The sequence below is a fragment of the Lutjanus erythropterus genome, chromosome 17 (assembly GCF_056507025.1).
Source record: "Lutjanus erythropterus isolate fLutEry1 chromosome 17, fLutEry1.hap2, whole genome shotgun sequence".
Taxonomy (NCBI): domain Eukaryota; kingdom Metazoa; phylum Chordata; class Actinopteri; order Lutjaniformes; family Lutjanidae; genus Lutjanus; species Lutjanus erythropterus.
Window position 1 is genome coordinate 27,825,735 of NC_139333.1, and position 25,416 is coordinate 27,851,150.

At 39.8% G+C, this 25,416-nt stretch overlaps 1 long non-coding RNA gene across 1 annotated transcript in view; it reads right to left on the minus strand.

Annotated features, from left to right (window-relative positions):
- Positions 1–17,830, minus strand: part of LOC146312381 (uncharacterized) — a 49,939-nt gene extending 32,109 nt beyond the window's left edge. The window contains exons 1-2 of the long non-coding RNA XR_014772159.1: positions 17,784–17,830; positions 9,369–9,460 (exon numbers count right to left, since the gene is read on the minus strand). This is a non-coding gene — a long non-coding RNA (uncharacterized LOC146312381). The remainder of the gene's footprint in view (positions 1–9,368; positions 9,461–17,783) is intronic.
- Positions 17,831–25,416: the final 7,586 nt, after the last annotated feature.

Genomic DNA, 25,416 nt, shown 5'->3' on the forward strand with positions numbered 1-25,416 from the left:
CGCTCTTTAAGGTCAGCTGATCGGTGCTCAGACTGCAACAAAACAGGCTAAACTCCAAAACTGTGGCTCTTTTTTTTTTTTTTTAACACATTGCAGACAAATACACGGCTACAAAATACAGTGTTGACCTACACACGTGGACTACTCCATTAAAATTCACAGTTAAGATATGAAGGGCAAAAGAGGGGAAGGATGGGAGAAAATGTGAGATCATGTCTTTGATGAGGGGTTAAAAATTTTGCTGCCATTCAGTGATAGAGAACATGTTTGAAACAATTTTTGGGGAAGAAGGAGACACTGACAGCTTCCTGCTCCAGCTGCAGGATCAGCCTTTTGGACAGCGCCGCAATAATTCATAAAGTTGGTGATTTGCGGGTTGGGTTCACTAGTACTTGGCATGGGCGCCCATGGGCGTGTTGGTCTTAAAATGAGGCGTGATCAAGTGTATTGCTGACAAATTGCTATCGTGAGGCAGCAGAAAGCAACTGCACGATTGACCAACAAAAATTTGGTCTAAAATCAGTGCCTCAATACTATAATATTAGCTAAATAGTACTGAAATACAAAGCACACCTATGGCTGAAGGGAATGTCATTAATTTTGAAGGCATTTTCAATCTAAAATTTTTTTTAAAAAACAGCGAGGTAGAAAGTGGGACAAAGGTGACACCATGTAACAACAGCCAGTATTTTTGTGTATATCAGGTTGCATGTAGGCTCTGTAAGTAAAAACTTGACTGGAGCAATGCATGAGCACATTCAGCGCTGGCATGTGGACGTTAACCTGTAAGGAGAGCAGGCTGCTGCTGCTAGCACCGCTGACCCTGCAAACCCACATGCTAACCAGCATTCATCCTTGAGTCCAAGTGGACGCTTGTGCCAAGCTTGAAGAAATTCCCTCCAAGTGTTCTTAAGATATTGTCTTCATTAGAGCGTGACGGCTGGCCGGATTGACAAACCGAAAACATAATGCCTCTGGCCGTGTCTGTCGCTGTTGCAGAGCCATAAAAAATAAAATATCATAATGCACACTGTTGAGCAAACCAAAAAATACAAGTGGTTTGAAGATTCAGGCTGAATTACATTAATAACATCAACACCACTTCTTCCATTGCCGTCTTTCCCACAAACGCTTACTCTAAAAAGCACAGAGAAATATGTAGTCTGTGCCTCCGGCGCCTTTATAATGACATACATCCAGAACATTACGGTTTGTAAAATACAGTAGAAACACAAGAGGAAACTCTAAGGTTCTTAAAAGTTCAGGTTGTGGGAAGCTGCCCTGCACTGATCATAACTCTTCACAATCGTACTCCAACCACACTTCCCAAATGGTTACTGTGGATCTGTACTCTTCTGTGCAGAGAGGTGAGAAAGTGTCCAGATTCTACAAAGTCAGGAATATTTCCAGAGTCCCTGGGCAGTGACAGAACAGGACACATGTACACACAACATGTGTGAAAGTAAACATACACACATGTATAAAGAAGCAGAGGAAATAATCCAGGCAAGGACGCCTCACCCAGGGCAGGGTCAGCAGAGTGTTTATGCATCGCCAGGGCGGGTCAGAGAGAACAAATAGCCTCAAACACAGGAAAATGTGATTCAGGTGTGTGGGAAGAGAAGGTATACAAAGTACAGCAGCACAACAGGAACATGAACTCTGCTTTGGAAACATTTCTAATTCTGTGAGTGGGTGAGCAAGACACAACTCAGGCATTGTGTCCTGGGTGTTGTCTTGGCGGATGATGAGAAACAAAAAAGAGGAGGATCAAAGTGCATTTAAAGGGATAGTTTGGATTGTTTGATGTGAGATACCTATTGATACTGAGTGTATTATCTACAATAGATGCTCCTGGTTAGGAGAAGTGAGAGGGGCAACAGGATGGAAACTAATCAAGGAACGGCTACGGACAAAAATCAGCAAGAAAATGTGTTTCAGCCGCTTTTAAAAAGGTCCACCTACTAAAATAGGTCATCGCAGCGGGGGAAGAAATCCTTGCTAATTTTCAAAAAGCCTTAAAAGATGGATCTTATCAAAAAGTAATTTCTAAGTTAGGCCATAACTCTGAATATTAAAACAAGATGGGATGCAGAGGGTAATTTCACAATTATACCGGAAGAATGGGACAATATCTGCAGACGGCGTTGGTTAATGACAACCTCTCCTTCTCACAGAGGATACAGCTGGAAGAACCATTCGATTCTTCTGCACTCCGGGACAAAAGACTGGCCATGTTGTCCTGGAAACAATTTTTAAGATAAAAATCTATTTTAATTTTAAAATCATGTACCGTGGCGATCTACAAGAGCTTAAATATGCAAAGGGAGATAAGTATTGGTTGTTGGAGAGAAATGCATTTAAACAAAGGACTCAAATGGTCAAAATGGCTTATCAGTGTGTCTATATATATATATAATTATATTTTGCTCTCTTTTAAAGTTTGTTTTGTGCCTATTTAGCACATATATATCACTGTGGCTAGCTGTGGTCTTGAAAGCAAAGCCTAAAGAAAAAGTGAAAACCAAAAAATAACAAAGGTCCATGTTAATGAGAAAATCAATATCACTATAAAAGGTGCTGAATACAACATTCAGCCTCATAAGATGTCAGCAAACAACTGCATGTTCATCTGCCTGGTGAGTAATTTCTCATTTCACTGCTGAACAGTCACTAAAATGTGTTTCTGACAGCATATTAAGTGAGAAATAGGCAATGTACTGACATAATCTTTATCCAGACACTTTTTTCTTACTAACTTTATTGAAAAAACAGTGTGCAACATGCACATATGCAAAATATTGTTCTATCCAAACCAACCAAACTCTAGAGGCTAAATCAATTTCTTTACATCACAGAACACAGGAAGTGCTGGTTTAACGCTGCCTTGATTGTTTAGTTTGTGTTATAGTGTGACTTCTGTGTCTTAAAAGTTTAGTTCAGATTCAAAGTCACACAATCACACAAATAAACTAACAGATCGAGGCAGCTGTGGACAAACTCCTGTGTTCTGCAAGACTAATTTTGCACATGGAGTTTGGTTGGTTTAGAGAGCGATATTTGGCTCATATAACAGCTGTTTCCTGTCAGAAAAGGCTGTTTAATAGAAAAGTAAATCAGTGAAAATGTTCTAAATATAGCATGCACTTAAACTAATATTAGTTTTATTAGGTGAACCTTTTTAAAATGGCTAAAATCTGTTTTGCTGCTGACTCTGTCTCTGTGGTGGTTCCCTGTAAGTGCCTCATACTCCACATCAAATGATCCAAACTATCCCTTTAAACTTTAAAGAGGCAACCAGGTCATCCTTCTCTGTAAACAGATATTCTGAAATGGCTGCTCAGGCTGCTTTTGTCTACTTTAATGTACTGTAAAAGCCCATCTAAGTGTTTCTGCGCAGACCAGAGGCGTTGTTGGGGTATTTATTCGACATCAGTGAGTGTGAAGTGACACTGTTTATGTGTGATGTTGTACGGCATGACATCAGCAGCGTCTGTAAAGGCTGGCTCTCTGCAGCCCTGATTGCACAAATTAATGCAGAGCATGAGCGGCGGCAGCTGATGTGCCAGACTCCCACAGCGCGAAGCCATGTGCCATTTTCCTGGGAGGCCCTCTACACCCTCCTCCACCCTCCCACCGCTCCATCTTCTAATGCTAAAGAGGCTCTTTAACCCTGGTAATCATTTTAAGATGTCAAAAAAAAGGAGCAGAGCCTTTTTCTGGGCTGAGTATCTATCACAATTGATGTCTGCGGCGTTCTAATGGACGTTAAGCTGAAATGATAAAGGGGCCAGTTCAAAGCGAAGTACCCCCTTGTACCTTGAAATCTTTAAAAGCCCTCCTCAAAGCCTGCGCAAGCATCTCAACTGGGCACCACCCTTAAATAAATTTGGCTCCACTGCCGGCGACTGCCAAGAATGTAATTGATGGGGGCTGACCAGTAATACTTTGAATGCAAACACTTTGGGAGGATTGTGATGGTTCAACAGCATTTCTAGGAAGGGCCTGTGGTCTCTGGGCAGTTTACTGGCTCTCTGCGACCAATGAGAGAGGTGAAGCAGAAGGCTGACATGTAATGCACACTGACAATGGGCCCTGGTTTTCATTTGGACCTGCATTTACTACATTTTCTGCCATTAAGTCTCAGAACAACAGAGAATCAACCTAAAGCCCCTACGCTGAGGCAGGGGACTGAGCATCATACTCAAATATAAAGCTCTGCATTTAGTTGATGCACGGACGAGGACAGAGCGTATACTGGCGTGCACAAGGGACGGACGCTAAAGCCTTGTAACGCAGCTTGAATTTATTAACCTGCAGCATCTTAAAAAACGGAACTGAACGCTCCATCTGTCAGAATGGAACAACTCCCAACTTGCATAAACCCTGCAGGTACATTCAAACAGCAGTGACCTGTGTGACAGCCGCTCCAAATATTTAGGCTGAATGTCCACATGCTGTAATCTCTACTGCAGCTAAATGTGCAGGGTTCATCTAAAACATGGCTGTTTCGAAAAGCGTGTGAGCATCTGTGTTTCGTGCTAGCAGGTCCACTCCCATGTTGCTATGCCAGTGCAGGGTGAGAGCTGAAGAATTTGGCCACGCACTTATCTACCTCATCTTTCTCTCCATCCATCAATCGGCTGTCAGAACTACAAACCGCAAACTGCCACTCCCAAACGCTCCCCCAGACACCTCGTGTGCTATTACCCAGAACCCTGGAAGGTGGATACGCGCTGCTGTTCGTCTTCTAGATATTGATTAAAATTAAGACACTATCATAGGTTGGCTTAAACATTTCAGCAGAACTCCAGTCATATTTTAAAGGATATAAAATACTCTGCAAGAGGAAATAAACTGTCAGATGTTTTGTTTTCTTTTGTTATTTTTGCAGAAATAAGTTAAAATAACCTCGTTAAAATAACTTACAAATAGCTCTACACCTTGCCCTCATTAGTATTCAAGGATTTATGAATATGCAAATAGTCCCCACCCTCTCCATGCACCCTTATCCTTAAGTAACTCCACTTGCTTCCCCTCTGTTTTGCTAGCCAATCACGGTAACTAGCTATATCCGGCTTCTCCTGTGGGCGGGGCATCGCTGCTAATGAGCTGTATAGCCCCACCCCTCGATTAACTGAATGGTTTCTTAGGTTTATGACATCATATACCCAGCCTGACTGAATCCATTTTCTTTTTTAGACTGCCTTTGCTCACTGCAGTTTCAAGCAACAAATACTCAGACTCCTGATACGTCTTTCACTGCTTTTACATGACTGCTGTTTAGCTGCTAAGTTAACATTGTTGGTTGATGATGAACGAAAACAGAAAAATATTGGGTGACGGCAGCTATTTGCTAGTGACTTTTTTATGCTGGCTTTATGTTTTCTTCACATGTCTTTATACCCAAAGTTCCTAATTTGCAGCAGGCTTCAAAGTCATTCTTTTCAAGAGGTTTCAACCAAACACTGGATGTGATGTTCTCAGACAGACCTCACTGAAGATGCCATGTTAGCTCTTGCACTAAATCGTGACACACTAGCTGGTTGTGCTCAATACAATTTTGTCCCTTTGTAAAAGTAAAGTTTACTTGATTAACTGATCCAACTTCCTGTTGGTAGGCGAGTTTTAATTGGACATATTACCTTTAAACCCAAAGTTCTCTCAAATATAAAAGAAAACCACCATACCAGTGTCTCTGGACCTGTGCACATTCTCTTGCCTGCAGATGAAAAAGTATGTTCCAGCTATCATTCAACTGTCAGAAAATTTATAAAATATTTTCTATACAAATCATTTATTTATTTCAGTTATATATAATGCAAAAATGTGCAGCGTTCACCCTCTCAAATGTGAGATTTGCTTATTTTCTTACAATGATCTTATTGTAATTTGAGCATCTTTGGGGTTTGGACTGTTGATCGATGTGGAACATGTGAAGATGTCTCCTCAGGTTATGGGTACTTTTGATAAACATCTCTTAGTATTTTTATCTTATGGGCTAACCAACTTAAAAGATTAGCTGAAAAAAGTAAGCAACAGATTAAAAAGTAGTGGAAATAATTACAACTAGAAGGATTTGTTTCAGCTAAAGGGAGATTAGGCAATGTTAAAAGCAGGGAGCCACAAGTTCCGTCAAAAACTCTGTCTATATTTTGAAAATAACTCTGATTGACAACAAAATCAGTGAAGATCTTACATCTGTCAAGATCCTTAATCTTAAAACAACCAATTGAGGAATTTCTGCTACATTTCCTGCTTTTTTTATCAGATGAAAACTTTCTCTTCCCCTCACTTCACCCCCTCCTGATCTCCTCTATGTGCTGATAGACTCAACATGCCCTTATTTAGAGAGCGGGAGGATGACGAGTGTGTGAACGCGGGTGATGGAGGGATGAAGGGATGGTGGATGGTGGGACGGGGGGTCAGATAGTGAAGGTTTATTGGTTCGGCTTTGACCTCGCGGCTCCCCCTGGTCATGACACTGTCCCGAGGGACGTCGGCGCTGCGAAACCCAGAGATGGAGCCCCGCGATAAGGCCTGTGAGGCTCCGCCCCTTCCCACTATCTTCATCTATTAACCACCATGAGGGGGGTACACCTCCCCTCCCCTGCCCCTCCTCTCTGTTCTACACCATCTGCATTCCTGTAATGCCCATGAGACGGGCTCATTCTTTTTGCGTATGTTTTGCACATGTATACGCAGAGACACCTTGACACACGCACAAACACAGACACACAATCACACTCTGATCTCAGGTTTGATAGATGCATGAGGCCCTCTGTAAGTGTATAACATGTGCGCCATATGAAGCTCCGGCCCCAAAGAGAGATGACTCCATCACTTTGTGAGTATATACTGACATCCTAAAGTCCATTTAGAAGAGCCGTCCGACGTCAGCTTTTTACTGCAGTGATGAGGTTCGGTTCCCTCCGTGCGTTTCCCCACATCTGACTTGCATTTGTTTACATTCATTTATCAAAGCATTTGATGTAGCCTGATTTATTTGCATGAGCATTTTTGTTTGTCCCAGAGGAGGTTGTGAACTGAAAGTTTGGAGTTCATCAAGAAATACTTACGCCAAGCAACATTTATATGAGACGTCCACTGAGGCTGGTAGAAAATACTGTGCTGGCTCTTCACTGACATTAATCTACAAGGCTTTAAAACTTTCTGGATACTTTTTTCTATACGTTTAAGTTATGACGTTCATAATATGTTAAATATTGAAACAGAAAATACGATGTGTTGAACATCGCAGACCATAAAAACTTTCAGATTACCACAACCAGAAACTTTTTTAATGCTCTGCAAATTCAACCATTTACCCTAAAACTGCTGCAAACAGATTTCTCAAAGAGTGAGGCTTCATTTAATATTAGTCAAATAATAGGATGGACTGTGTTGTAAAGCACTAATTTACTACTCCCTGCTCACTATCAAGGGATTCCTGTATGAAGGCCTATATAGTGAGCTCACAATATGGTGAAGAAAAACTTTCAAACTGTTCTCTCCACCGTTAATTAAATTATTGTTGTTGTTTTACTTTCAGCACAATGCATGACATTATTAACTGACCATCGGTGGAACATACTTTTCATGATGCATTGTGGGATACTTTGAGTCGACTTTATAGGGCAGGAATCTGCAGCCTGCCAGAGTCGTATGCTCCTCTCCAGTTGCTCCCTGTGGCTTTGACAAAAAAAATTATAGATTTATTTTCATTCATCATTGCTGCAGGTCTGAATAGTTTTGGGTGATGTTGACCAAATCAGCATATGATGATGTCCACGGTGAAACGTCGCAATCAACTGATGTTGTTGTGTTTCTGTTATGTTCCTCTGCAGTGAAAATAAAAAAGATAGTAGATTTAGAAATATCTTTTATACAGCATGCTTTCACTGGGCAATAAATCCTGTGATTAAATGAGCTGTTTTTCCTTCAGTAAATCAGGTGCAAGGCGCTATAATAATAACAAAAAATAATAAACCCATCCTCGATTTTTGTGCTCTCTGGCTCACACTCCTTATTCCTCAGTTTTAACGTGCCAAATTTTTAAAATAAATTTCTCTTATTGGCGTTTTACTTGCAAACGTTAAAATAATAATAATAATATTTTGCCAACTACAGTGCATCATAGCCTATGTCTATGGCTCGGTGCCTTTTCCTCTAAATTTTGTTTGGTTAGCTGAGGATGGCAAATCCAAAATAAATGTCAGAGGAAACTTGAGAAATTAATCTGTGGCTCCACATCGATTTTTAAAAAAACTTTTGGCGAAAAGATTCTTGATACAGGGTTTAATAAATCTCACATCTTCTTTTTTTTGTTTTTTAAATGCGATTTGGATACTGCAATTGTTCATTCTGCGATTTTGATAATTTTGCAAAAATGAATCCAACATACCCCAGATGTGAACGTTTGCCAAGATGATGTTAGAGATGTAGAGTGTTTGTGTGAGAGTTTCACCCCTGACCAATCACAGAAATCACCAGTCTCAGTCTAGTTCTTTGTCATTTTCCTCCAGCCTATTTTTTTATTTTTTACTCTTGCATCTCTGTATTTTTCGAGTAGATTCATATAGTGTCCCTCAGTGAGATCAAATATTTCAAGTTGACACATTTTGCATCTTTGCCTCAGTTTATACCACAAAGAGTGGATTTGCATTTCTATGCATGCCCTGTCACGTCTAAAACATTGACATAAATAAAGATGGACGCTGCGACTCCACTTCCTCTCACTGTACAAAACTGAAGCCAAAATATCCAAAATACAAGCGCTGCCAAGACCAGCTGTCAGTCATGACAAAAAAACCTGCATCACCAGCATCAAGTAACTGATTAAAACCAAACTGATCAGAAAAAGTGTGATAAGAACTACCTAAAATGACAGAAAACATCTTTGAGATCATTTATCTGCACTATAGAAACTATACAAATATTGATTACTGGAGCTTTAGGTTCATGCAGGACACAGACAACATCCCGAATGTGCTTCCAGTGCAATCTGCACAAGAACCTCAGCTTCTCATGCTAAATGACCCAGGTGTCTGCAGCAGGTACACGGCACAGAGCAGAGGATCTGCTGTAGGCCATGCAGCGCTGGAGGGGGGAGGAAGGGGGGAGGAGGGAGGGATGATGCTGGCGATGATAACTCAATTCTTCCATGGAAAAGCCTGAGTCACAACACGAACATCCTCTGTTACATGTGTCTGCTGGAGTGGGCTGCACATTCATGGTTATTAGATTACGGCGGTACCTGCTCGCCTTGCATCCACCCCAGATGAAAGTGGTTAGGACAGCCCAATTAGGAAATTACGCTTGATGTTTCTAATCAGGCGCTCGGCTAGAACAAAGAGAAAGAGACTCACCCTGGCCCATGGGGCAGGAACGCACGGATGAGGCCGCCGCCACGAGTGTGTGTTCACACGCACGAGGAATCTGGACGAGCCCCAGTCTCTTACTGAAATAAAGAACATTAGTTCAATCACTCTTCTTGAGCAGATATACAACATTACTCCCCAGTGCGTCCCTATTTTTTCCTACAATAATTACAATTCTGAAGATAAATATGGTCTTTATTAACAATCTGCAGATTTGACCTGAAGTATGACTAAATATTGTGGTCACGGTTGTTGTTAAGTTGTCCATAAGGACCGCTCTGCAGGTTTACATTACTAAACTGCCCTAATGAAATAGAAAATATCATGTTCGACCACAGCCAGTTTGCATAAATCGCCCTGCTTTGAGCTGCCCTCCTTTTACAGACTGGAGTTCAACCATAGTGTGCCACAGTTTTCTTTTGACCCGAGTTCAAACCAGAGAAAAGGGCTGATTTTAAAAAAACCCACAAAACCCAACTGTTGTTTTAACCATGTAAGAGATTTTGACCACAAGCCAGCGTGCTGTAAGAGAATCCACTTTTATGTGCTCGTAAAGCCACTTTTTCGCACCACCAGCGCTGCCTGTTTGTGCAAACACTGGCAACAGAGACACTTTGAAGTATTTTTATCAGTAGATGCAGGAGTTTAATTACAAGTGTTGCTCAGAGGAATGTACGTCTGGAGAAATAATCAGTTATTTCATGAATGATTGTTACCCTTTATGGTGATGTAATCTGTTTGGACAGTTTTACAGATGACCAATGCAGATTATAAAATGAAAAAAGTAATGGGCCATCAAGCGAAATGTTGTGCTTTGGGTTAAAGGGATAGTTCAGGGTTTTTAAATGGTGTTGTACTTGTCAGTCCCAGTTACCTCAGTTTTCTCAGTCTTATCCCAGTTTGGAGATTTTAGCCACCTAAAAAAAATTCAATATCAGTCTAAGTGTACACTACAATTAGGATACTTTACTGCTTTACCTTGCCATCAGACAGCCTTTTCTGTGGTTATATAAGCCAAATATCACTCTCTCCAAACCGAACAACTTTGGCAAAAACAGTCACTTTACTTTGCAGAACTCAGGAGTTGGTGGTTTGCTCCTGCCTCACTTGTTTAGTTTATTTTTGTTGAGCCGGGTATACACTGTGCAATTCTGAACCGTCCAAGATGAAAGATGACCAACATGAAAGAAACATGGCGATACCTTTACTGGTCAGAGTGAGAGACTTTCAAAGATGGCCTCTGTCACAGAGACAAAAAAAAGTCTTTGTCCTGTTCTTTGGGTATTTTTTCAGACACATAAATGCCTCTATCACAAGAGCTTGATTCTTGCTTAGCTTCATTGTTTACCACTATAGTGATGCAGGCGGATGAAGTATGCAGATGAAGCACGCTGAGGATGTTTTCTTGTAAACAGTCTTGGGTGTTGTCTATTTTTTCATACCTTCCTGACATTAAATGGTATTTGTGTAAAATTTGTGTACAACGACTCAAGTCAACTGTGACACTGTCCACCTTTTACTCCACTCAGCGTGCATTCATCATCACCCTCTGCAACCACAGTCTGTATAATCAGTCTGTCAGGAGCCCATTCTCACTTTTATAGACTCATGATGAACTCTGGCCAGTCTGTAGTCTGCACTGTTTGCTAGATTACCTTTATCATCAGGACTAAATCAAAAATACTCCCTAACAGAGACATTTTACTTCTCAACTACCTGTAACTTTATCCTCCAGACTGACCCCTGATGGCGTAAGCCTCACACTACAGAACAGCCTCAATAGGAAGAAGAGCGTCTGTTTTTATGATAGGATTTTTTAATATTCAGGTATAGATTACCACCTTTCTGCTGGTCAAGCCTGACACTGACTTGAATCGTTGTCTACAATTTAGTGCATGTGGCCATTGCACAGTCTACATTAGGGGTCCAGCGGATCACAAAATTCACAGTTTGGATCGTATCACAGTTTTGAGTCATGGATCAGATCATTTTTTGGATCAGCAAAAAAAGAAAAAAAAGGCAGGATTAGGGTTTAATTATTTTTATATCTATCTGTCTGTACTTATCACCATAGTAATGTAATGTAATAATGATAATAATGTTAGAAATCATATATAATAATAGTTGGATATAATATAAATTACACTATAATAATAACAATAATAATAGTGAAGACAGTCAACACAGACACACTGTGTCACAGACAGACAGAGCTGCTCCGGTAAGCTGAGAGGAGCTGCGTAGAAGTTAAAACAGCAGATATCACCAAAGTTTCACAAAATATCACAATATTACTATCTGTTTCTTTAATGACAGCACAGTTACAACAGTGAAAATGCACGAACTCATGGTCAGGATTTCACTCGAGGCAATGTGATGCTTTTAGATCAGTCGCTCTTCACAGAGATGCGTTGCAGAGTAAAACACAGCGTGCATTTATCCTGACTTTCACTGCAGCCATGTAAAATACTTTTACTTTTAACACCAGTAGTTTTACTTTTAGTTAAATAATATTTCAGTAATGTAACAGTACTTCTACGTGGGTACAGATTTTCAGTGTTTTGTGAGGTAAAATGTCCAAAGCAGTACATTGCTTAGCTTCCTACACCGGCACTCCTGCTGATTCTCCAAAGTGGCTGCGTGCCGACTGCCTAGTATGAGACTATAAGCACCTCATACAACCCTACTTAAAATAATCCAAACTATCCCTTTAATACAGAATCATGAGCATTACACAAATATTTCCACGGTTCATAGAAACACTAATAAACAGGATTAAACACTGACTGCAGCCTGTCAGGGCTGCACATACATCTAAACAGCGTTGCTCCCAGGCAGTTGGCCTGTAACATTACCACAATGTAAATGTCCGTTTGGGCCTCATGTTATCGTAACCACACTGGGAAACCTTGAATAAACTGACATCAGCGTCCAGAGCTGGAACAAGCGGAGCAGATAGAGCGGCGAGGTTGTCCGCGGGTCACATTATGAACATGAGGGGTCACTGTTAATATCCTCTGTGGGGGAGATCACATCACTCCAGAGGGGTGGTGAGAAGGGGAGGAGGGCTGGCAGAGAGCCACGAGACGTCAGTTTGTCACTGTTTCACCTCTCAGTTCACTTTTTAAAAGAAAGGAGGTGAGAGGAGAGACTCAAAGCCAAGTTAACTGTACTCACTGCGTTTAACACAACTGTGCTGTCAAGCTGGGTGAAATATCGGACCAATTCAGCCTTTTCTTCTGTCCTCCTCCTGGCCGCTTTTTCATCCTTTTATCATCATTTCCTGCTTTTTTCACCCCTGTCAACTGTCTCCCTATCTGTCTCCCAGGACGAAAGCAAAGTGCTGCTCTAATGAAATTGTTCAACTTGACTTTGGAAGCACATTAAAGGAAGGGGTGGACAACTGTTAATGCTACATCTGCCAAGACGAACAAAAACGGCCAAAATAAGTAAGCTGCCCCCCTTGGAAGCTGAGCTCAGACACATTCACTTCAGGAAACACGTAGTCCATCTCCTCTCTGCCGACACATAGCATTTATCTTTGTGCTCTGCTTGTATTCACACAGTTTCGCTGCTGGCACAGATCTGAGGATGTCATCCCTTTGTCCACTGCTGTGGTGGAGACTGATGTAACTTGACAACTACTGGATGAAATTTTGAACAAATATTGATGGTTCCCAGGTGATAAATCTTAATGAATCTGATGATCCTCTGACTTTACCTTGAGCTCCACCATGAGGTTAACATTTGTGATTTTGGATGAAACGTCTGGACAACTATTGGATGGATTGACAGACATCTGGTATTCATTCGTGTCTCCCTCAGGAAGAATCTGAAAGATTCTGGTGATCCTCTGACTTTTCCCACAACATTTTAATTTGTTCAACACTTTGGTTTACGACCAAGTACCCATACAGCTAATGCTTAGTGCTAATTATACCAAGGATCTATTTAATATCAGCATGTTAGCATTTTGATATTAGCATATAGTTTAAAGCATAGGTGTGTTTAAGTACAGCCTCATGGAGCAACTAACATCACTGTATCTTACACTCAACGTTAAGTACAAACTTAACAAAATGCAAAGCGCAAATATCATTGCTAGTTGACCTGGTACCACGCCTAGTATGAATATGTGTGCAGGTGTAAACGCACCCAGGACGCATTTGAGATCCGATTTCTCAGACCACGTTCAGATGTGGTCTGGGCTGCATGTGACCACATTCTTTCAGCAGCGTGAACGCAAACATGACGTGAGCCACGCTGAAAGACCGCACACATCAGTGAGGTCCTGTGAGTACATCATTTGATCATCGTAATTATGTTTGGTCTTTCTTACCCGCAGCAGATGTTTGTGAACACATGAGTAAACCCAGACTCCAGTAGAAATCACACTATTTTGAGAATTATTAAGTGAGGGGAAACTTTATGAAACTGTGTGAAACGCATCTAAAACAAATACTTAATTATTTGGGCCTTCTTGAAAATTCCTTGTCCATTTGTCCCTGAAAGCCACCGTTAACGACAACAGGGCGTTTTGAAAACGTGTTTATTTGCATAAAGAGTGGGGAAAGTAAAATGATTATGGCAAATTCTTTATTTTTAACCTCTTCTTGTAGATTTGGTATTAAATGCAACACATTGTGTTGTCTCTGTGTGTAAAATACATCATGTCTCTGAGGAAGGAGGCTCTGTGGTGCACCAGGATGCATGCATTCACTTTCTAGGACTCTGTCATCAAGGCTTTTCTTCATCATCTGTGATGTGAAAACACCAAAATCTCACACAGTCAGAAAAAGTAAAAATGTGTATCGTAATGATCGTAGTTAAGTTATAAAATCCCCGTGGACCACAGAGCTTCTCTCCTGTTGGATGCTGACAGCGCAGGTAAAAATATGACGCTAATTGTAGGCTGATAGAGGAGTTTAGGTGTTGAACTTAAAAAAGAAAGGAATTAATAAACGGCCTGGCCTCATGGACAGTAACAGACTTTAAAGTGAGAAAACAGACTGAATGTTTATTTGCATTTAGAGAAGGGAAGTGAGACAAGTGGTCATTCAGGATCTGCATCTGGAGACACATGTTGATACCAGGTCTGAACAGAGCCTAAGTAGCAAATGTATTTGCATAAATGAGGTGTGGTCAGGTGCATTCTTAATGCACTGCTATCTTGAAGCAAACAAAATCCTGGTCAGAGGCACATTATCTTCTTGCTATTTAAAAAATTTAATTATTCAATAAGATGTGTCACACTCCTTGTTACACTCACAGGGACGCAAACTAGCACATGTCATTTCATTTGCTCATATGGAGTCAGATGGAGTCGTTGATGAGACAGAGGATTGGGAGACTGTGGAGACAGAGGATTCACTGGCCGAGGACCACATACCAGTCCCTCAGTGAAGACGAACACGCTGCAAACTTCATTTATCCTGCCAGGCTGTAACAGACATCTGCAGTCTCCTGTCAGATGATTCGAAGCCTAACGCCAGCTGTCCATGTGCACTGTCAGAGTAACTGCTGCGCTTGCATTTCTTTGCAGGTGGGTCAAGTTCATACATGAGCTGATCCGTTTCCTCAGTAGAAAACTATTCGCTTCTTTAACTTGCCAAATGTGCCATTTAAATAGCCATGCAGCAGGTGCAGAAAACAGACCCATGATTAATTAAGAGACAAATCCAAACCCTCTGTGCTTTGAGACTTAGTTTGTGCCCAGATTTTGTGCATTTTAAAGGAGTAATGTGTAATATATTTACTGTAATTTAAAGTTAAAATACTTGCTTCTCCAGCAACACTGCAACCATGGAAATTTCTATTCTGGGCTGAAAAACCTGTTTTATTTTGCCCATTGTAGGTATATTAGAATTCAAATTAATGCCAAATGTTTGCCAACATTAGTATGTGTCTGTTTAAGAGCTGAGAGAAGTCATTAATCATCCTTAAGTAGGAATAGATGTTTATGACGGTTACATTAAGCAAAATGTGAATGAAGTTTGGCAGGCCGTCACTGAACTCAAACTCCTGATGTGTGTTTTCAGAGCAGTGGGCTTTAGCTTTTTATCGACAGATGACTGACAGTTATAAACAGCTGATCATTTTACAGTGGAGGACTCAAATTAAAATGTTGCACTCGTCCTGTGCTCTTGCAGTGTTCCTGCAGCCTGCCTGAGCCTATTCATGACTGGGGAGGATGGCACACAGTAGATGGTATATTAAATAAGGATTTAACCTGTTTAATATAAAGTCTATAGCTATTTATTTTGCTATATATTGCTTCTTGAACTAGAAAAAGTAGATCTTTTTGACCATAGATCGTTTAATCTGCCCGTAGTCTTGATCCTTTCTGGTTTATGTGAAGCGTTCTCATAAACGTGGTCGGGCAGCAGCAGCACTACGTTTTTGGACTGTCAGAGAACCGAGCTCTGTGTTCCTTTTCAATAAAATCCCTTTGCTCTCTTGCAAACTTTTCTTCACAGAGACTCGAGGAGGCCCAGTGAATGAAGTCTGAGTCATGAGGCTTAAAGGCCAGTCCACTTCTCCCAGCTGCCTTGTATGAGCGCCGCGAGCTATGGGGTGAGTGTGATGATGTTATGGGATTATTTTTATAGAACTGCAGCATGAGGACACTTTGCCTGCGTTGCCATGAATTATTCAACCCCCATCTGCGTTGTTGGAGAATGCAGTGTTTTTTTTGGGAACTCGGCGAAAGAGGGAGCTGCTCTTTTTCAAGGAGAAGGAGATTAAACGCTCGTTGCCTTTTTTATATGGTGCGTCACCTCAGATGTACGTTCGGCTGCCAGTGCCTCGTCCTCGGTGAGCTGTTTAAATTCACGACAGGGCCGCCTGCTCCCACACTCGACAGCTTCCCCTAATCACGTACCTGCATGCAATGTGCCACACACACTCCTGCTTTTTCTGCATGAAAGGCCACTTTGCCAGCTTCGCCTCACTGCCAGCTCTTTCTCCAAGCACTTAGACTCAGCTGAATGCATTGACTTTGTAGGCTGAGGACCACCAGGAAAGTGGATGATGAAAACTGCCAAAGAAGCGCAAAAGTTGCCAGATTTGCTGGCTTGTCAGCTCCGTGCCAAAGCACTAAAAAGCCCACAGTGACAGCACACCCACGCACAGGTATTTCAATGCCTCAGTTGAGACTGAAGTCATTTGTTTCCCAGTTTTCCACAACAAAGTCTGAAAACCCCTAAAAGACATCAATGTCATGCTTCAACACAACATCATTTTGCAACCCGAGGCCAGCTGTGGACAGGTGAAATTGCTTGAAAAATAGGAATAGTCAAAAAGTAAGCTCAAGGGAAAGCCCTCGTTTTCCTTGCATCATTAAATTGAAATACGTCTTGGGAAACATAACTGCTCTCACTACCACAGAGCAGCACGTCTGCCATGTCTGGCACGGCCCGTGACGAGTGCATCACCATTTTCCAGCGCATCAATAGTCGAAGTGGCCCGATTGGGTGAGAATTAAAATGGCAGTCACAGCCAATAGTCAGTCTGCATTAAGCAGAACAGATGAGGGCTTCTGTTGCGACTCCTCGGTCTCGTCTCCTCCGTCAACTCGACTCCCCACAAGAAACACTCAGAAAATATAAGGTTACCTCCGACTAAATCTCTCAGAGACGGAACAAATCTGCTCCCATATGTGTTCACTCACTGGCATTAGGTGCGCTTAAGTGTCTCGCTGCATTAAGGGAGATATTTGGTAGGAACACAGATTTCTGGCCAACAAGTCTAAAAAAATTAGATTTGTGGCAGTGGGATTGATGTAATAAGCACTCTGGTAAATGTCCAATAATTTGATTCGAGAAGATTGAGGACTGGAGTGATTGACCAACTGAGCAAAACCTTTATATAGAGACAATCCAGCCCCGTCTTTTAGAGAGTACAGAGAATATGTTTTCAGGGAAATGTCATACCAGGGAAATATGTTTTCTATTAACATGATGAGGTTATAGATTAACGTAGCGGGCAAGTCGCAAAAATGTTAATAGTTATTGTGTTGTTACAGACTTCAGTCCTTTAAAAGGATAGTTTGGATTCACTAAAGTCACAACATAACACAAAGTAACTAACAAATTTGCAAGCAATTCCTGTGTTCTGCAAGGAAAAATGACATGGAGTTTGGTTGGTTTGGAGAGAGTGATACTGTAATGGCAGTTTCCTATCGCAAAAGCCTGTCAGACGGCAAGATAATGTGGTGCAAATATTCTAAGTATAGCGAATACTTTTCTGCAAACTGAAGCCGTGCCAACCACCATCTAATGTAGATAAAACACTGACTATGGACAAGTACATCACACAACCCCACATTAAAAAAAATGCAAAATAACCCTTTAACCGAAGTGCTTTTGTTGCCTAAACCTACCCAGAATCAGAGAATGTCCTTACCTGAACTGAAGCCCTCCTGTTGCAGGAGTCTGGTTGCATCACAGCCTGCAACACAACCAAATTTAGAATAATTCACTTTATAATAACCAACCACATGCAATAAACACATGAACATGTAATAAAGAATAAAAATTAAAATTGTTTGCTGACAGCTTCATTGTGGTTTTCAAATAATATTTTGACCTCATACAACCTAGATATCTTTAACCAATACAAATACCTCTTTATAATAAGTAAGAATAACAAAAAACACAAATCCAACTAATATCAACTAGGAGCTGTACTAGAATTTGGCTGCAACTAACAATTCTTCTCCTTGATTAACCCCCCAAAAAAAGCCCATTACAAATTCCCAAAGTGACATATTCAAATGACTTGTCCAACCAGCGGTCCAAAACCCAAAGATATTCACTTTACAATCAGAGAAGACTGAGGAAACCAGAACATTTGAGGAAGTAGAACCAGACAGTTTGGACCTGATGACTGAGTGCAGTCAAGCTGAGTGAAACAGTGACGGCAGTAGGACCCTGGTTCTTTATTTAAAGGGATAGTTCAAATTATTTGACGTGGATACCGATACCAGCATAGGGTACCGGTCCAATGCTGTCCTCGTGTACTCGTATTTGTGCTCATAAAACTACTCCGATACCCCACACCTGATACTACTTCACGAAAAGAAGCTGCTCCACACAAAAAATCATCTAAAGAAGCGTCATGATGACGCAGAGTTCATGGTGTTTGCTAATGCTTACCTTCTTTTTTTGAACGCGTCATCATCATCAGAGACTCGCTGTCCTCAACGTCCTCCATTAATGACCGCAGAGACTTTGGAAACTGTCCGTAAAACTCCATGTAAGTCCATGTAAAAGTGAAATAAACACGCAGAGTCCAGCTGTAGACCGCAGACAGCCGCTGTCCAATCCGTCCTGACGACTGGAAACTGGTTCAATGTCTCGAAGACGAAGAAAAAACACCGCGGCCTTCAGTCTGTAACCCGTTTTCTTCGTAATAAGCTGCTATAACTTCTCTTTGTGTATTTATTCTTCATCAAAACGTCCTGACAGCTCAGGACACAACTTCACTGTTTGAGGCTCACAGCAGGGTCAACAAAACTGATGCACACGTGGTACAACACTCATACCTGTCCCCCCTAAACAATGACAGGTAGGAACTAATTAACTCTCAGACAACAGAGACATGAAGAAGACACTTAAATACTACACATGTAAATGTGTGATTAAAATATTAGTTAACATTCTGTAAATGATAATGAAATAATTATCATATATAACACCATTTATATTAAGAAAATTAATTCTGCAAGTCCATAATAATGTTGTGAAATTATTATACGATATCTAGTTTAGATAGTACACCGATGATAGATAAGTACCTCATACAACCACAGTAAAAATACTTCTGAACTATCCCTTTAAGTAATAATTCAAGTCCTGCATTGAAAAAGTTACTGAAGTAAAAGTTTGTGAGTATAACGCTCCAAATGTCCCCATCAAAAATAAAATTACTCTTTGTTGAAACACGTCCCTGTGAGTGCTGTATCAGTAGATCAGCATTATTTGTGAATTAATTTTTAAGCAGCAAAATTTTAACATTTTATAAGGTTGAAATTTATGAATGAGTCTGCTGTTATCTCAAATCTAATTAGAGTACATGAGTAAGGGTTTTGACAAGCAAGTAATTCAGTAACGTTACTCTTAAAGCACAAAATACACAAAATATCTCACTTTAATTCATAATAAGTGTACCAAAACACAGCTTCTCACACTAATACATTAAATCAAAAATCATTGCAGGTTTGAATGTTGCTCTGTGCTCAGAGTTGATACCATTTTATTCAGATAAATCAGTAAATAAATAAAACATATTCCTTACAGTTCTCAGTGTCACTTGGGAGAGGAGGTTGTCCGCCCACAGTGGAGGCTGAAATCTTCATCAGAGAAGGTCAAACGCTCGGTCAACACTGGACTTCATCAGAGGACCCGTCCTACACAGTTTCCTTTTCACTGCAGAGTCTGTCTGACCTGCAAACTTAAAGTAAAAGCTCACATTTGTTTGTGGTTTACTTGCAACACAAGCTAACTGCTAAGAGACTAGCTAACTCCAAAATAGCTACTTAATTAGCATCCTAGCTGCATGATTAGCATCCGTATTTATCCTAACTTATCAGCTGACATCCACAGGAACATGGACCCGACACAGAACAGAATTAGGGGGGGGAAAGTGCGTGAAAACTTCTTAACAGCTGCTGCAGAAATAGCAGGTAAACACAGGTGTTAACAATGATGCTAATTAAGATCCTGTTGGTTCCCAATAGCAGAACAATTTATAACACCTGTGATCATGCGACTGTTTTAGATGAAAATGGCTGCTGTTAAAATCTACTGACAGTGACCAATAAAACCAAAAGTGTCAAAATTAAAGGTACATTGTGTATTTTTTTTATTGTTAAACCTGTAATTATTCACCCCTGTCATCACTCAAAACTTTATGGTAATTGTTTTTTGTTTGTTTTTTTCTCAGCAAAGGACTCCTTACAAGATAGAAAACATACCAGGGACCTCCTCATATATTTTGACTGTATTCTCTTAGTTTTGTTTTTTGTTTTTCTTCAGCTTCATTTGTTTCCGTCCTTATATCATGATCATTTAAATTAATTAGTTTTAAAACTTTTCACAGATCCATATTTAAGAGTGATTCAAAATATTTAAAGTATATGCATTTTTGTCCTTACCTGACCTAAACTACATTTAACAATACATAAAACAACACTCTAAAATATATAATATTTAACTTATTATTATTTTGCACTAAATTATCACTTTGTTAACACCAAAAAATTTACTGTACCTTCCTCTGTAAAAAAAAAAATCCTTTGGACTTAACTCTGTTGAATCCCATTTAAAGTATTAAATCAAATGTTTCATTGCAGTGTAGGAGTGAACGCAGAGCAAATACTGCTGACATTACTTAGCAAATGTCAGCACCTCAGTCTCTGACCGGACTTTTGTCTTTAAATGTCAGCGAGTGTCATCAGGAGTCGTCTCAGCGCTCTAAACACCCTGTAAAAGCATTATCACTTTTATTTCATATGTCAACCACAGACATGGCGCTCACACACAGAGGCTCCACATCTTTGTGTTTTCTGATAATGGTTTTCACAGGTTGTTTCTTCTGTGGTCTTTATATATGATTGGTTGTTGTTTTATTTTTAATAAATATTAAATACTAATTAATATTTTATTTAAATGTTCTTGCATGATGACCCTGGTAAAGGCCACATTGTGGGCTCACAATATAATCGTCCTTCATACTACAAGTGTTGCTGTTTTGACCTCTTCGTCTTCTTGATATGCATATTTGATGTATTTTTTCATAATCAGTTCTTGAATTTTGTCACACATATTTACTAGAAAATTCAAAGTTACAGATGAGTATTAGAGCTGGACATAAGAGGGGGAAATGAGATCTTCTTTCATTTTGCATTCTGACAATAAAGTCAAAATGTTGAGAATAAAGTCAAACTACCGTTTTTACTTTATAAAAGAAATCCTCCTTCTTTAATTTATTTTTTCTTATGCCTGGCACTATCACTGAAAGTTCAAAGGCAAAATTGAAAATAAATAACTTTCTTTCTCTCTTTTTTCCACGTAATAACACCCTACTACTCAGTCTTACAAGGTAAATGAAGGATGAAGGTCATGGCACCAAACTTCAGATATTTAATAATTTTACCACAAGTGTTTTGTTTCTTTTACTCATCAATTATTTTTATTTTCCTGTGCAGCTGTCTCTATGCAAGTGTGCAAGGATGACTTTCCTTGTGTGACTTATACAGGAACAACTTAGTCAACTTAGCAATAATATGCAATAAAATAGATCTCCTGTGTGAAAGTCACTCTTGATCCTACTTTCCTCCTTCCCTTTCACCTAAAAAGTATCTCTGACTGTTCAGAAAATAAGTACGATTCATGTCCATGTCCATCATGTACTGTGATGATATCAGGCTGTTTCAAATTATTTACAAATGTAGAAAAGGTACAGTTTTGTTGTGAAAGCATCAAACTAGTTGCAAGTTGGTTTTTAAATAGATAAAAAAATTAAAGTATATTAAAAATATATTCATAAATTGTATTCTTTAATTATCTGAACACATCCAGTCTTTCAGCACAACTTCAATATGAAATTATTTTAATTTATTCTGCTGAGATCTGCAGCTATCTGATTTTTTTTATTATTATTTTAAGGATCATTACAGTTGAACAAGCTAAATAAAACCTTTTATTTTTGCTGTCAGATGTGTCCATTTATTATTATTTTTTTTTCTTTATTTTTAAGGCAGAGGGCAGAAAATGAAAAAACACAAAAAAATATTCTTGGTTCTAATAAACATGAAGCAATATTTTGAAATATATAAAATCAAAAGTTTATTTATTCAAAAAAAGAGTAAACATAATGTGAGTTTGCTTCATATAAACTGAATGTAAACAAATCAAACAAACTTTATTTACTAAATTGTTGTGCGTCACACTCAACGCAGTTTATGTAAAAGATTAAGGTATTTAATTTATTCACACTGACTCAACATGATAGAAAAACATTGTATTAAATACAAACCTTTACATTAAACTCATGTAATATAATTATGTGGAAAATTTACATGTAATTAAATCACACAAAGTCAGTTTTTAGGTTAATTAATTTTTTGGGGTGCAGTTTTATATCTGTATTGTTCAGTGTAATCTTCTATCTGTGATCCAGCCCACCTAAACTCTTGTTTTAATATTATGCCATATTGAAAAATTGTTATGAACCACAATACTGTTGCTATTGTTTATGAATTAATTTGTATTGTTTATTATGGGTAATATTTGGGCAGTTTTTCATCACTTTGGGTGGATTTTGAGTAATTATTGAACTGGAAAATATCAAACTAATCTGGCAACACTGGACAGAATTTAACCTGACACACACACACACACATTCATCAGGACACACACACACACACCGACACACACACACACACACACACACACACACACACACACACACACACACACACACACACACACACACACATTCATCAGGACACACACACACACACACACTCGTGGAGAAAAATCAGACTGAACTAATTATTGACCCCTGCCTGTTTACAAAAACACCCAAAAGACATTTCCCATAAGTCAGGTATTGATTGCATGTCATGTGTTTTCTCGTGTCATGTGTTTTTCATGTGTGTTGTCTCATTTCTTGAAAATGTTCTGCAGCGATAACAGTCGCTCCTCCTCTCTTTCTCTCTCTCATCCGGTTTCCAAGACCGTAGCGAAATGCGCAAAAGCTCGGCTGATTTACTGAGTGTCAGACAAGTCGTGATCTCTGGACTTTACAGACAGCCAGTGGCAGTAAAACACACTCCCCCATATGTAACCCACCTCCTGCACTAATGAAGCCCGTAAAGCAGAACGTTCTGACAAGCGGCAAACACAGCTGAGAGAGCAGGGCCGTTTTAATCGGGCCTCTGGAGGGAGACCCACGCCTACGGGGAGAGGACCCCGGGACACTCCGACATACATCAGGCACGACAGGGAGGCCCGAGGCCCCATGCACGGTCTGAGCGGGGACCGTCCCCGAGGTCCTCGGCTGCACAGGTGCATGATGGAGTCACAGGGAAAAGAGGTCAGAGTCAGGCTTCACTGCAACTGACTGACGGTGCAGGATTGGAAATGACTTCTTTTTCGTCTTACGTTTTTTTTCTTCTGAGTCAGGTTGTGGAAGTGAAGAGTTATGTCATCCCCCAAATGTAATGGCTGAGCGATGTTGTTACCGCGGCCTGGGAAGTTACGTTTTTAAACCTTTATGTCAGTTTATCTTTTTGTAAAGTCGTTTTTTAAAAAGAATTTTCTAAAAACAAATGTGTTATTAAAGGGTAACTTTGTTGTTTTTCAGCCTGGGCCCTATTTTCCTCATGTTTTTGTCTCAAAGTCGCTAATTCACCACATTCGCATGGTGGCCATTTTCTTCTGATGTCACGCTTCAGGGTGGGAAGGTCAAAAGCTGTTTAAAAGAAAAATGATGCACCGATGCAAGTCGTATAAACGGACAAAATCTGACAAATCATTAACATGCTGCCGACTCCACTGTTTCTGTAGCTGCCTGGTGAGTTTGGCAAAAGCAATAAATCACCTGTTGCAAGCTGTAAAAATGTACAAAATCTGACAAATTGATATCATGCACCGATGGTGGCATTCAACCACTTCTTAGCTAACATTACATTTCAACAGTGTTACAAGATACAATAGGAAAGGTGTAAATAATTTTTTCTGTTAATATTTCAGAATGAATTTACACCTTTTCTATCACGTCATGTAACATGATCAAACGGTAACGTTAGCTAGGACGTGGTTAATGCTAACATTAGCACTTGTCTCATGGTATTAATGTTTTATTAAATATGTTGATTTATCTTGAATAATGGCCCCTTGTCCCTCCATTGTCAAAGCCACCAGACTCCATTTACAGAAACGATAATTTTATCATCAGAAAACACACAAAAGACAAAATAAAAACTCACCCAGACCATCTCGGTTCTTCTTTCCACCGTTTGAACAATCACCGACTCTGGTTTGGTTGAAAACAGAGAAACAGTGGAAAGATGAGCTAAGACGTTTTTGTTGAGTTTTATTTTGTGTCAGTAGAGTTTGAATGAAGATGACAATGATGAAGATAAAATGACTGTTCCTGTAAATCGAGTCTGGTGAGTTTTGGCGAGAGCGATAAATCAGCTGTTTCTAGTTAAACGAACAGGATCTCGCTCTTATAATAAAAAGGTCCGTCTCTGTGGGGAACCTTTCAGTGATCTGAGCCTGTCAGTGGTCAAAACAAAATGCTTTTTGTGGTTGTATTTTGACAGTTTTGTGTTCTCAGTACTGGACCGATTTCAAGCATTGTTTGTCAAAAATATGTGAAAATAGGATCCAGGTTGAAAAATACTGAAGTTACCCTTTAAAAGAACAGATTTAGGAGGATTTTGCAGCCTTGGTAGCAATATTTAATAGTTTCACATGGATCTAGAGGCCAGCTGTGATATATTAATGCCCTCAATAAATTTGTGTCTTCACTTGATATTTTATTACTGAGTTGTATCATTTTCTCTTTTTACGACTCCTGTGTTTAATTGCTATGATACTAAACTAAACTTTACTACCAAAACATAGCAAAGAACAGGCCGTTTCAGACCAGAACCAGCTATTATCCCTGTTTATTTAAACAAACTCATTCCATTTAATACGTCCTGACCTCTATTACACTGATAGCACTTGACTTTTGACTGTTGCCAAATGTTGCATGATATAAACTGGACTCAAGATGTGGGACATTTTCAAAATTAAGGCTCGTCCTGCTATTATGAAAGATTAATCAATTTCACATGGTGCAAGAAATCATTTAGGGCGAAAGGAGGAAAGAATAAAAAAAAAAGGGCTGAGAGTTCCATCGGAAAATAAAGCAACAGATGCTGAACCACTCCGAGACGGAGCCTGCCAACCGAGGGTTTAGCAGAATGATTCCCCCGGCCGTTTTTTTTCCCTGATCTTGCAAGGAAAATAAAATCTCT